Source organism: Scyliorhinus torazame, chromosome 5, assembly GCF_047496885.1.
Source record: "Scyliorhinus torazame isolate Kashiwa2021f chromosome 5, sScyTor2.1, whole genome shotgun sequence".
Classification (NCBI taxonomy): domain Eukaryota; kingdom Metazoa; phylum Chordata; class Chondrichthyes; order Carcharhiniformes; family Scyliorhinidae; genus Scyliorhinus; species Scyliorhinus torazame.
In genome coordinates this window covers 244,990,150-245,004,099 of record NC_092711.1, presented here as the reverse complement: position 1 = coordinate 245,004,099, position 13,950 = coordinate 244,990,150, and the positions used below count along the sequence as shown (strand labels likewise).

At 47.3% G+C, this 13,950-nt stretch overlaps 1 long non-coding RNA gene across 1 annotated transcript in view; it reads left to right on the top strand.

Moving 5' to 3' along the window:
* The window catches only part of LOC140422761 (uncharacterized), a 61,860-nt gene that overhangs the window by 36,936 nt on the left and 10,974 nt on the right, over positions 1 to 13,950 (top strand). The window contains exon 3 of the long non-coding RNA XR_011947586.1: positions 13,574 to 13,938. This is a non-coding gene — a long non-coding RNA (uncharacterized lncRNA). The remainder of the gene's footprint in view (positions 1 to 13,573; positions 13,939 to 13,950) is intronic.

Genomic DNA, 13,950 nt, shown 5'->3' with positions numbered 1-13,950 from the left:
AGTGGAGGGGAGTACTCAGGGGAGGAGAGGAACACCGGGTATCTCTTTACGCGGACGATTTATTGGTGTATGTGGCGGACCCGGCGGAGGGGATGCCAGAGATAATGCGGATACTTGGGGAGTTTGGAGAATTTTCAGGATATAAGCTGAACATGGGAAAAAGTGAGCTGTTTCTGGTGCACCCAGGGGAGCAGAGCAGAAAATAGAGGACTTACCGCTGAGGAAGGTAAAAAGGGACTTTCGCTACTTGGGGATCCAGATAGCCAAGAATTGGGGTACATTGCATAGGTTAAACTTAACGCGGTTGGTGGAACAGATGGAGGAGGACTTCAAGAGATGGGACATGGTATCCCTGTCACTGGCAGGGAGGGTACAAGCGGTTAAAATGGTGGTCCTCCCGAGATTCCTCTTTGTGTTTCAGTGCCTCCCGGTGGTGATCACGAAGGCTTTTTTTCAAAAAGATTGAGAAGAGTATCATGAGTTTTGTGTGGGCCGGGAAGACCCCGAGAGTGAGGAAGGGATTTTTGCAGCGTAGTAGGGATAGGGGGGGGCTGGCGCTACTGAGCCTGAGTGAGTACTACTGGGCCGCCAACATCTCAATGGTATGTAAGTGGATGGGAGAAGAGGAGGGAGCGGCGTGGAAGAGATTGGAGAAGGCGTCCTGTAGGGGGACTTGCCTACAAGCCATGGTGACGGCGCCGTTGCCGTTCTCACCGAAGAAATACACCACAAGCCCGGTGGTGGTGGCTACTCTGAAAATTTGGGGGCAATGGAGACGGCATAGGGGAAAGATGGGAGCCTCGGTGTGGTCCCCGATAAGAAATAATCATAGGTTTGCTCCGGGGAGAATGGATGGGGGATTTGGAACATGGCAAAGAGCAGGAGTAACACAATTGAGAGATCTGTTTGTAGATGGGACGTTTGCAAGTCTGGGAGCGCTGACCGAAAAATCTGCGTTGCCCCAAGGGAATGCATTCCGGTATATGCAACTGAGGGCTTTTACGAGGCAACAGGTGAGGGAATTCCCGCAGCTCCCGACGCAGGAGGTGCAGGACAGAGTGATCTCAAAGACATGGGTGGGGGACGGTAAGGTGTCAGACATATATAGGGAGATGTGAGACGAGGGGGAGATTATGGTAGATGAGCTGAAAGGGAAATGGGAAGAAGAGCTGGGGGAGGAGATTGAGGAGGGGCTGTGGGCTGATGCCCTAAGTAGGGTAAACTCATCGTCCTCGTGTGCCAGGCTAAGCCTGATACAATTTAAGGTGTTACACAGGGCGCATATGACTGGAACACGGCTTTGCAAATTTTTTGGAGTAGAGGATAGGTGTGCGAGATGCTCGAAAAGCCCAGCGAATCACACCCACATGTTCTGGTCATATCCGGCACTACAGGGGTTTTGGGTAGGGTTGACAAAGGTGCTTTCGAAGGTAGTGGGGGTCCAGGTCGAACCAAGCTGGGGGTTGGCTATATTTGGGGTTGCAGAAGTGCCGGGAGTGCAGGAGGCGAGAGAGGCTGATGTTTTGGCCTTTGCGTCCCTAGTAGCTCGGCGCAGGATACTGTTGATGTGGAAGGAAGCCAAGCCCCCGGGTGTGGAGACCTGGATAAATGACATGGCAGGGTTTATAAAGCTGGAACGGATTAAGTTCGTCCTAAGGGGATCGGCTCAAGGGTTCACCAGGCGGTGGCAACCGTTCGTCGAATACCTCACAGAAAGATAGAGGGAATGGAAAAGAAGAAGACAGCAGCAGCAGCCCAGGGGTGGGGGTGGGGTGGGGGGGGGGGGGGGGGGGGGAAGAACCAGGGGGATTCTCAGGGATGTTAATATATAAGTATAATATGTGTGGGTTGTTGTTGTGGATAATTGTATATTGGACTGTTAAAACATATTTTTGGAGAATATTTATCTGGGACAAGGCAGTTGCCATTTAGTTTTGTTTTTGTTTATATATTATTTATTTCTTGTTTATAAAACTGGCCATTGTTATTTATATTGTTATATTACTGTGTAAAGGATACACAATGTACTGTGATGGTTGGCCAAAAATTTTCAATAAAATATTTATTTTAAAAAAAAGGGAATGCTTCCACCCACCTGGTAAATTGGTCTATAATAACCAGGCAGTATGTTTTCCCATGAGAGGGTGGCAACGGTCCTATGAAGCCCATTTGTATCTGTTCCCAGGGCCCCCTTGGTCTCGGCTGGTGTCCCATTCTAACTTTTGTGGGTCTCCCGGGATTGTGCTGTGCGCACACGGTGCAGTTGCGACAATATGTTGCTACATTTCTCCCCAATCCCTTCCACCACCATTCTCTCTCCAGGCTGCCTATCATTGCATCTCTGTCTGTATGGGAGAGTCCATGGTGTAGTTCCAATAAGGTGGTCTGAATACATTCTGGTGCCATTACCCTATTGTCCTTCCTCCAAATTCCATCAGCCCCCTCGGCTGCCCCTAATTCTCTCCATCTATCTCGCTCCGGTTGTGGAATGTCCTCATGTAATTTCTGGATATTGATTTCCTCCCTTTCTATCCCTAGTACTGCAACGGGTTGTTCCTCTATAGCACTGTCTTCCAGTGCTCGTTGTGCTGCTCTGTCTGCGGCTTGATTTCCTTTATAATGGATCCACCCCGGGGTACCTTTCCCTGGCTCCTTTTGGTGGGTTTTTATTTTTATTACTGCGGCCTCTTTAGGCCTTCCGCTAGCTTCTAGCAGTGCTGTTATTCGCTGCTGGTGTTTAATGGGGGTAACACCAGTCGTAAGGAATCCCCTTTTGCCCCATGCGGTCATGTAATCATGGATCACACCGAACGCATATTGGCTGTCCGTGTAGATGTTTACAATTCCTCCTTTGGCTTGCCGTAATGCTTGTGTGAGGGCTACCAATTCTGCTACCTGGGCGGATTGACCCCCATTAATCCTTCCTGATTTTATGGTTTCTAACTCCTGATTTACCACGGCCCACCCCGTTCTGGGTGATCCGTTTATATACTTGCGGGACCCATCTACATAGAGGGTCTCTTCTGCTATTGGAAGGTGTATGTCCCTAATTTTTCCGCCACTCTCATCTCTGTCCACGTCCCCACAGATTTGCTCCTCCCAGTACCTAGAATTCCCTCTGCGGGGTTCTCTCCCGTGTCTCTAACTATAGTAACAGAATTACTGGGTGGCAAGAGGACTGCTTCCCACCTTGCCCTTCTGATATTGGAAACCGTTTTTAGCTTCCCAGTGTTTAGCATCTCTACCAGGGTGTGCTTGGTATGTAAAACTATGTTCCCTGTCATGATAACTGGTTCGCTCACCCTCACAGCCCAGGCTGCACAGTCCAATGCTGCTATGCACCTGGGCAGCCCAGTACCCACCGGTCCTTCGGCTGTGGAGTAATACCCTATGGGTCTCTCCTTATTTCCATGGTCCTGTGAGACCACAGCAGAGTAAAAACTGTCTTGGTTGTCACAATGTATGTGAAAGTCCTTGCTGCCGTCTGGCAACCCTAATCCTGGTGCTGAAATTAGTCTTGCCTTTAACTCGCTATATGCTTCCTCCTGCTCTTTTCCCCATTCTATGATCTCTAGGGCTGGTTTCCCTCCTTTTACAAGTCTCTGTATGGGTTCTGCTATTTTGGCGAAATCGGGGATGAAGCTTCGACTGTAATTGAATAGTCCCATTACCTTCCTAACTCCTCTTACTGATACCGGTCGCGGCATCTGTTTAATGGCTGCCTTTCGATCTATGGGCATTTCTTTGAGTCCTTTTGATATCAGGTGTCCTAAATACAGGACCTGGGTTTTTGCAACTTGTGCCTCATGTGGGCTGATTTTTAGCCCGGCGTCTGCCAATTCTTTCAGGACTGTATACAAGGCTATTTTGTGCCCTTCTTCGGATTTAGATGCTATTAGTATATCATCTACATACTGGAGGACTGTACTGTCCTCTGGCAACTGTGCCCTACTCAGGATATCGCTCATAGTTCTATGGAAAATGGCTGGGCTGTTGTGAAATCCCTGTGGGAGGCGAGTCCATGTGTGCTGCCTGTCTCCTACTTGTGGGTTCCTGCAATTTCTAGCTATGTGTCCCGGTCTGTCACACTTGTAGCAGCTGGGCCCACTCCCTCCTTCGCCTCCTTGGTAAGAGGCTCCTATCCTGTCTGGTCTTGGTTTTGCTTGGGGCATTTTCCCTTCCTATACCCCGCTAGCCCACTCGACCAGCTCATCATAATCTTGGGAGGCTATCACTCCCGTTCTCAGGATTCGCTGATGCGTTTCGGATAACCCGTCCTTAAAGGCGTGGACAAAGGCTCTGCCCCCCCCTCTCGGAGTTATCCTGCCCTGAGCATTCATTATAGATTTTAAACAATGGTTCCCCAAATTTGGATGCTCCTTCTCCCTTCTGCTGTTTTGTGTTAGTAATCTTGCTCCAATTAGTGGGAGAGTTCCCTAACACCCGCTGTATTTCAATTTTAAATTGCGCAAAGGGAACCAGCTGCGCTTCTATTTCTGCCGTTAAGGGAAATGCATGGGTCCATCTTCCCTCATTATAATCCTGGGCGGCTGGAGCGGTGGGTCCACCAGCTACCAGTCTCCACTTATCCGCTGGGCAGGCTGCCCTGACCAGCTGGTGTACATCTCTGAGGTGTAGTTGGTGTCCCACCCAGAGTGTATCCAATTCCTCCCAAAACTTCAAATTTGTACTTCTGGGACTCAGTCGCCCCAGGAAGGCCATAATCTGTTGTCTTTCTCCTGGGGTGAAAGGTTTGTAATTTGCTTTTGGTTGTGCCTCAGTCCCCCCCCCTGGTGACTGGTGCCAAATTGTAATTCCTCGTGTCCCACTCCTGTTGCAGAGCGGTAGCCCCAAGTTGCACGGGCTCATATGGAGGTGAGGGGTCTGTTCTCCTTTCCCTCTGCTTTACCCTCAACATGTAATTCTCTTGTTCTAACTCCCTAATCTTCTCCTCCAGCTCACTGATTCGTTTGGTTTCTTTCTCCTTTTCATCCGAGGAGGCATTTACTTCCTCAATCAGTCCCGCTAATTGAGTTACTAACATGATGCCCATCTTCTTTACTTTATCCCGTTTTATCCCATTTATCCATTCTCTTTGGTGTTCTAAAGGTTGTGTTGCATCCCACCCTTCCTTTCTCATCTTGGCTACTATCGCTTCTCTGGCTGATAAATACTTAAACATGAGGGAGTCTGCAGACACTCCCTTCAAAACAACACGGTCTGCCATTTTCTGGACAGACCCACAACCCCCGCATGCTTGACCACAGTAAAGTGCCCGACTGTTTATCCCACTCCTATTCACTCTCCTGTCCCAGCATCGTACAGTATTGCCATGTGTCCTCGTAGTGTGGTCGCAGTGGGTCTCCTTGCCCCTGTATCCCCCACTATTCCTGGCACCTCACGCTTGGCTTATCGCTGTCCTAGTAGGATATACGCCCGGGGATCACCCCGAGTCAGACACCTTCCAGCACCTCCCGCTTGGCCACCGCCTGCACCTAACAAGGCTGATCCGTTGGCCCCCTGGCCACCTGCTATTCAGACGGTGTTCCACATAGACGAACAGAGTTGTGACACAAAATCCGCGGGTCCCCGTAAGGATTGCCGCATAAAATGTGGACTTTTGGTCAGAGGGGATCGATCTCCTATTCCTCACCACAACACTATACTTATCAGCAAAGCCCCTGTAAGTTAGTAACCCTTTTTCGACCCTGCGTTGTTCGCCACTACAGGGTCTTTTTGGTTACGCGATTTCCACCACCCGTGTCCTTCACTCCATGTGCCCTTGTGTCTCAATTCCTACTTCAAATCCTGACCTTTACGTGGGAGATTTCTCCTCTTAACAGCCAGTCCAAGGCAAGGTTTTGAGACAGACACTGTCCTTTGCTTAGGGACACAGGTAGTGCTTTCTATACACAATACATGGGTTAGTTACAACAGTTATCAGCATGCGGTTTATCTTACTTTGAATCTACACCCTGTGATCACTTACTTCTTACCCTGTCAATTTCACTAATACTGGATTTTACTTTTAGCTCTGTTCCTTATTGTATGGAAAACTTTTAAACAATAATTACCAGTTTTCTGAGGTTGCTCCGACCTTTACCTCTGGGTTCCTTGACCCTTCACCTTGAGTAAAATTCACTTGCTCCGGAATTAAAAGTTTCTGTAAGTTAACTTATATTTTAAACAGTTACCATACTTAGTCAGGAATCCCGTTCCCCCAAATTTAAGAACTCCAAATTTAGAATCCCGTTCTCCAAATTTAAATGTAAGAACCCCAAATTTCCCCAAAGGTACCTTTTGTTTCAACCGTGTCTTGTATCCGTTCTGACTGTTTTTCCAGATTCGTTGGAAATCTGACCCCGACCTCCTTGCTGTGGCCTCCGGCCAGAAATCAGACCCGTGTTCGCAGCGTCATTTGTTGCAGGGAAAAAGTCAGCCTGAGTCAGAAGTTTGAATCGCAAGACAGGGTTTATTGTCTGAAGCTCCAGGGAGAACTGCGGGCCGGCGTTAAAAGACAGCACGGTCCACACTGAACTCAAAATACATACAGAAAGGCTTTATCTTATATAGTACAGATTTCTTACAAGTTTTGGCGGGCTTTCTGGTTCTGACGTCAATACCATGCATTTTAATAGGATTTATTTAGGTTCACAATAGAGCTCCCTTTAACTAGATTAAATTATTTAGGTTCACAAAAGAGCTCCCTTTAACTAGATTAAATGGTGATGGCTTTTGGGTGGCGGTTGAGATATGTTCCGGGTTTCATAACGAGGTGTTAAATGCAGGCTTTGTATTGATCGGGAATACTTTATTGTCCTGATAGGATCTGTGTCTGTGCTTTTTAAGTGTGGTCTTTCTGTGCTACCCATCTGATTTAACCCTTTGTCTGCCTGTTTCTGGTACGGTGTCAGCCATGATTTATGGTCTTGATCCGTTGTCCCGAATTTTCCCCTTACACTATGAAATGAGGTCTTGAGGACCGAGCAGGCTCACCTGTCACATTAAAGGTGAGTGAAAATGGTGGGTCACGATGGTCGACCAGGGCGGGTCACGAAAATGGGTTTTTAAAAATGGGTCCCGGGTAAAAAAGTTTGTCAAATACTGATCTGGAAGGACAGCCGAAAAATGGGAACACCACCATCTAGAAGTTTCTCTCTGATGTACCGTCAATTACCACGAGACGAGAATGGTGAAACAATCTAGGCTTTATTGCACAAGATGTTGTGCCTCCTGCAGCTGGAACCAGAATGGGAGCAGCGCAGGAGAGCATACACTTTTATACATCGCCTGCTGGGAGGAGCCAGCAGGCTGGGATTTACTGTGGTACCTGTAATACAGTGGCAGTACTGTAATACATGTAGAGTGTTACCAGTGGTGTTTACCACATTCACCCCCTGTTTAAAAAAAGTCCGGCGGGAACGAAGAACAACATTACAGATTGAGTCTGTCGGGGGCTTTGACCTTCCGCTGCGCTTGCCTCAGTCCTGGTGGTGGTGTGGGTGCCGATGTGGTCACCTGCGGCTCCGGGAGCGTGTTGTCCTCTCCTTCGTCACCCTCAATGGATCCAGTGAGGGGACTGTGGTAGTCACCACTGTTATATTATATTGTATATACGGCACTGCATACAAGGGTATTACGATATCGCTCCTGTACTACAGGTACGGGGGTAGATCCCGGCCTGCTGGCTCCACCCAGTAGGTGGAGTATAAATGTGTGTGCTCTCCGAACTGCAGCCATTTTGGCAGCAGTTGTAGGAGGCCACACATCTCTGTGTAATAAAACCTCGATTATTCTCTACTCTCGTCTCGTCGTAATTGATAGTGCATCAATTTATTACACACAGATTTTACAAAGATGGATCCTCGCATCAAGCCGGATCTCCTGCAGCTGCATCCTCAAGCAGACAACGCCAAAATGGACTTTGCACATTGGCTAGCTTGCTTTGAAGCATACATCGGATCTGCAACAGACCAAATCCCAGAAGCTCCAAATTCTGTACACGTGGCTGAGCTCCGATGTCTTTCCCCTCATCCAGGACGCGCCTACCTATGCAGAGGCCATGGCACTACTGAAGGAGAATTACGCTCAGCAGACCAACAAGATCTACACCAGGCACCTCCTGTCCACGCGGCACCAACTTCCCGGTGAGTCTGTGGAAGATTTCTGGCGTGCTCTGCTCGCCCTGGTGAAAGACTGTGATGCCAGGCCGTTTCAGCCGCTGAACATTCTAACCTGCTAATGAGAGACTCGTTCATTACGGGCATAGAGTCGGCCTACATCCGCCAACGCCTCTTAGAAGGGGCTACGCTTGACCTCACGGCGGCCAAGAAACTAGCGCTCTCGCTCACAGTCACCTCACACAATGTACAGGCATATGCCCCGAACCGCATGGCTCACCCATCCTGGGCATCGTGGACCCTGCCAGCGGTCACCCCATCAGTGGACCCCAATGAGAGTTTGGCTCAAGATAGAATAGAAATCTGTGGGAAAATAGAATGTCAAATAGAGCTTTGTGTAAGCTGGAACGTCAAGGCAGGCTTGGTAGCAAGCTTTGTAATCGCTTCTGCTTTTGCACCAGACAAATTGCAGTAATGGCCTTGGAAATGGTTCCTAACTTTAAAGATAACTATAACTAAGCTGAAAGCACAGACAGAATGCCAGGGGGCTGTTCTCAGAAAAGAAACAGTGCCATAAAATGTATATAAACTGCTGTTGGATGTATTAATTTTGGCTTGCTGCTGTACCTCTCCGAGATACATTGGTGTAGCTCCGGCTGTGAATAAAGGTATGTTAAAGAAACTTGGTGTTTGATTGATCATTTCATCCGGACTGAAGGAAAACAAATTCTCATTTGGTGGCAGCGGTGGGATCTCAAGGAGCCTCGCCAGGAGCAGTCGGTGTAACTGACAGATCGTGTCCGGAGGCGAAGGAGGAATCGGGCCCCCAAATGTGAGTACCCTTGTTACCACTTTGGTTTCCCCCTCCGCTGTACCGAGCGCGACCTAGTCCTACCGTCTGTTTCTGAAGAGACTCTTACGAGATCCAGGTCAGTCCGGCGAACCCGTTACAGTCCGGGTTAGAGGCCCGTAAGAGGTTAGAGTCCTCTTCGAATCAGGGTTAGAGGCCCGTAAGAGGTTAGAGTCCTCTTCGAGACAGGGTTAGAGGCCCATAAGGGGTCCGAGTCCTCTTCGAATTAGGGTTAAAGGCCCGTGCGCGAGGGTTAGAGGCCCTCGGCTGAAGAAAGGTGCTTGGCTGATGATGATCCTTCTGGTTGCTTGATACCTTCGCGATAAAAGGTTGCCCTTAAAACAAGTGATTGTCTCAACCAGTGTCTTGACTTGTTCGACACTCCGGGTTGACTATTGGCTACAGCGGAGAACGGATAACTCCGTCCAAATTATAGTACTTCCCATCAGGTGCGGATGACGCCTTAAACGCCACAATAAACATGATTTCAACGTCGCGTACCCTGTCGGAACACTCAGATTGCCTAAGCCTCCTGATTGGGTGACGGGGCAGGATAACCCCGTTTAAATTCTTGATTGAATAAGCGATTTAGGATCGCCATCAAAATTAAGTAGGTAACCACAAGGATCATCCGAGGATAGGAGACAATGGGTAATACTCTGGATAGCACCTCTGATAGTGGAAGCGCGCTTCAGACTCTTTGTGAACAGTATCCAGAACATTCTAAGCAGCTGCAGCAGTTGTCGGGGGAATTGCATAAGAATTTGGGAAAGGGGAAATGGCCCCTGGGAGGATCAAAAGATTTGCCCACGGTTATGGAGGCACAGCAGATTATTTGGCGACATAACCGTAGCTCCACGGCTAAGAAATTAATTGAGTTATGGCGGGAGTACTGCCAAAAATTAAAAGATGCATCTTTATTGGCTAGTTGGCAGGCTAACACTTTAAAGTTGGGTATTGAATTAACAGAAGGGGGAATTGTTAAGACTGCAGAGGTTTTGAGAAAGGAATGTGCCCACCATAAAAAAAGGCCTAAGTCTGTAAAAACCCCCATTTCTAAATCGGAACCGTGCGGACAAATGGCTGGCCTTGCCTTGACTGAGGGAGACGATGAGGATGACCCTGAAAATTGGCAATATAGGGGATGACCGACCGTTCCCCCGCCACTACCACCGCCTCCACCTTACATTCAAGCCCTTTATCCACAGCTCCCACTGCCACTACCACCACCTCCGCCGTCACAAGGAGATCCAGCGACTCGCACTCATTCTAAAACCCGTGCTAATCAATTCCCACAGATGAATCAAGAGTTAGTCCCGGGAAAAGAGGGGGCACCGGAGGTGGATTTCCCTGATTACCCAGCCGATTATCAGCCGCGGTGCCAGTCCCTGATTGGCAAGTTCCCAATATAGCATACAACCCTGCCCACTCCCGGGGCCCAACAACCAGGCATTTCAAAATAATTATTATAATTAATAAATTAATCAAATTTGATACTACTGATTCAGTATTAATAAATTATACAATATGTTAATAATACAGTCAAACAGTTGATTGATCAGTAACATTTCAATAATAGTATTTCAACTCAAATTCATCGATTGGGGGTACAGTTGGGTAGTTTGAATCATTCTAATAGTTGGTCACCTGCATTTAGCGAATAGTTTTTTATGCACTTAGCACATGGGTATGTTATGTAAATGATGAATACAGCTACACAGGAGAATAAGATTCTTATTGTGGACATTTCAGTGTGTCCAAGCCACACACAAACTTTATCACAGAGAGAGATAAATTGGGGTGGATCAAGTTTTTTGATTTCTTTTTGGATATGTAATGCCAAATCTTTAACTTCTTTAGAGTTATTGGGAATGAAAGTGCAACATTCTGCACCAATCAGGGCGCAGGTGCCACCTTTTTCAGCTAGCACATAGTCAAGTGCCATTCGATTTTGTCAAGTCTTTGACATCTGGATTATACACAAAAGCTTGTTAAAAGGGTTAATTTTCTTGCAGAGACAAAAAGAGGCGTATAGCTTGGAATGATGCCATTCGTATCTCTAAACTTTAAAAAAAATATTTGTCACTCAAATGGACTGGGAGTAAAAGTTGGATTGCTGCCAAATTCCTGTTATCAAATGTCTTTGAACGATCTGTTCTTTTGGAATATAGATTTGCTTTTAATCAGAGTTTTTTTTTAAACCAGCTTCCACATTGCTTGAAGTTTTAATCTCCAGGCTAATTCTAAACATTTATTTTAAAATATTAAACACAATAACTTATTAAACATATAACTGAACTAATCTCATGCTGTCTCTTGGTTTTCTGTAGATGAATTCATCGATTCTATTAAAGAAAGCACAACTAACAAGATATGTTAATTTCTTAAAATTAATAAAGCAATATTCAGAATAATGACAGTTTTCTTAACTATCCCGCCTGCACTCAGATCCTTGCTTCTATTTACAACAGCCTCCAGTCGGCGGGTAACCTTACCCTCCAGCAGGACATTGTGGTTTACAGTTCCCACTCTGTCACGGCACTGCTCGGACAGCTCCAAACCCAACATTTAACCATGGCTCGGCAGAACAAATACGAGATTTATCTCCTGAATGATCCCAAGCTCCAATTTCGCCACTGCACCACTATCAATCCAGCAAGTTTTCTCTCCGAACCACCCTCGGAATGCTCACAGCCGGGCCACGATTGCCTGACGCTCTTCAGAGAGGAAGCCTCCGTGCGAGATGATCTCACTGACACTCCCCTGCCCGATGCAGACTTAACTGTTTTCACCGACGGCAGTGCTTCCGTCGGCGAAAGGGGGGATAGATTATCAGGGTACGCTATAGTTAATCAACAGGGCGAAACCCTGGAAGCAGCAGCATTTGAAACGCCGTTCTCCGCTCAACAAGCCGAGCTATTTGCACTTATCCGAGCGGGCGTGTTAGAGAATAAGAAAATAAACATTTACACAAGACTCCAGATATGCATTTGGAGTCACACACGACTTCGGTCAATTATGGAAGAACAGGGGATTTCTTACATCTGCAGGCACTCAGATATCCCACAAACAGTTAGTTACACAATTACTACAGGCTTTAATGCTCCCTAAATAAATAGCCGTAATAAAGTGCGCTGCCCATACGACAGGCAAAACCCTGGTGGACACGGTTAATCGGCAGGCGGACCACCAAGCCAATGAGGCTTCTCGCTTAAAAGACATGGTGGTACCGAAAATGATGAGCCAGACTAAAAGCTCTAAGGGCCAGTCTCCCTCTGAAAAGCCAAAGCCGACCATCACTGATGTCATTCAGTTACAGGAGGACGCTCCTGCCTGTGTAAAAAGACTATGGGAAGAATTGGGATGTTGTTATGATCCTGTAAACAAATTGTGGGTCACCCTGGCAGGGCAAACTTGTGTGCCCGATGCATTAGCAGCCTGGGTCACCGAATGTGTTCACTTTGCAACTCATTGTGGTGCCCGAGCTACAGGTGATGTATTGCTCAAGACTTGGTCTTGGGAATGGGAATAGAGGGATACGGATGGGAATAGAGGGATACGGACCCAGGAAGTGTAGAAGATTGTAGTTTAGTCGGGCAGCATGGTCGGCACGGGCTTGGAGGGCCGAAGGGCCTGTTCCTGGGCTGTACATTTCTTTGTTCTTGGTGGCATCGAAGCCTGCAGGACATAGCGCAAAACATTAGCAGTCGTTGCCTAGTATGTCAGCAGTATAATCCTGGAAAAGCAGTACCCTGTGAAATGGGTAAAACCCCGTTACCGGAAGGTCCCTTTGAGACACTCCAGATGGATTGCATTGAGTTGGAAAGATGCCAATGTTATAAACATGTATTGGTTATTGTTGATGTGTTTAGTAAATGGATAGAAGCTTACCCCACTGTAGATAACAAAGCTTCCACGGTAGTAAAAGTTTTAATGCGAGAAATTGTTCCTAGATTTGGGATTCCATATCGATTAAGCTCTGATAATGGACCTCATTTTGTGGGACAGATCAATGAGGGATTTTGTACTCAGCTGGGAATAAAACAACAATTACATTGCGCATACCGACCCCAAGCAGCGGGAATGGTAGAAAGGGCTAATCAGACATTAAAAACAAAACTGGCAAAACTACAGGCAGAGACTGGAGCCACTTGGCTCAAATTATTGCCTATTGCCCTTTTCCAAATACGTGCAACCCCAGCTGGAAAGACACGACTGAGTCCCGCCAAAATGTTATACGGAAGACCCTTGCGTACTCTTTGGGATCAAGGAAAACCTAAGGAAGTACAGTTTCACCATATAACCACTGAAATGGCCAACTATGTGATAGCCTTGACTAAAGTACTAAAAAGGCCTCCATTCACGGGTATGAGCTGCTTATGAGGATATACCTCCCTTGTCCAGTTCTGTCACTATTAATCCGGGGGAGTATGTTCTGATTCGTAATTGGGTTAGGAAAGGATTAGAACCCCGATGGGAAGGACCACACCAGGTCCTACTCACTACTCCCACTGCTGGAAAAGTGGAAGGCAGAAATGCCTGGATCCACATTCACCATTGTAAGGTTGTGAAAATGCAATAGAAAATAACCCTCTGTTTCGAGCCCTAGGTAATAACTCCGGCATCACTTAAAGGATGAAGGCCACACTTATTATCGTAACCCTGCTGGGACTTTTGGAAACGGGAGGAGAGGCCAAGCGAAGAACCTGTGGCCCCAAGGGAAGACGGACTCATCACCTCTGTCGAGAAGACACCTTACAATGCACCAGTCAAGGCTCAGGAGAAGGACCTTGGAACGTGACCCCTGCGGACGGATGTTCGGCCTACGTACAACGATGCAATCAGACCATACTCATCAGTGGAGTGACTAAGGGCAACCTACCCTGTCATCGGGTCAACTGTAAATGGGACTATAGCTGCAGAAACAAAAATAAGACTTTACCCTTGGGATGCGCTGACCAAGGGAGGGTAAGGCTGTGG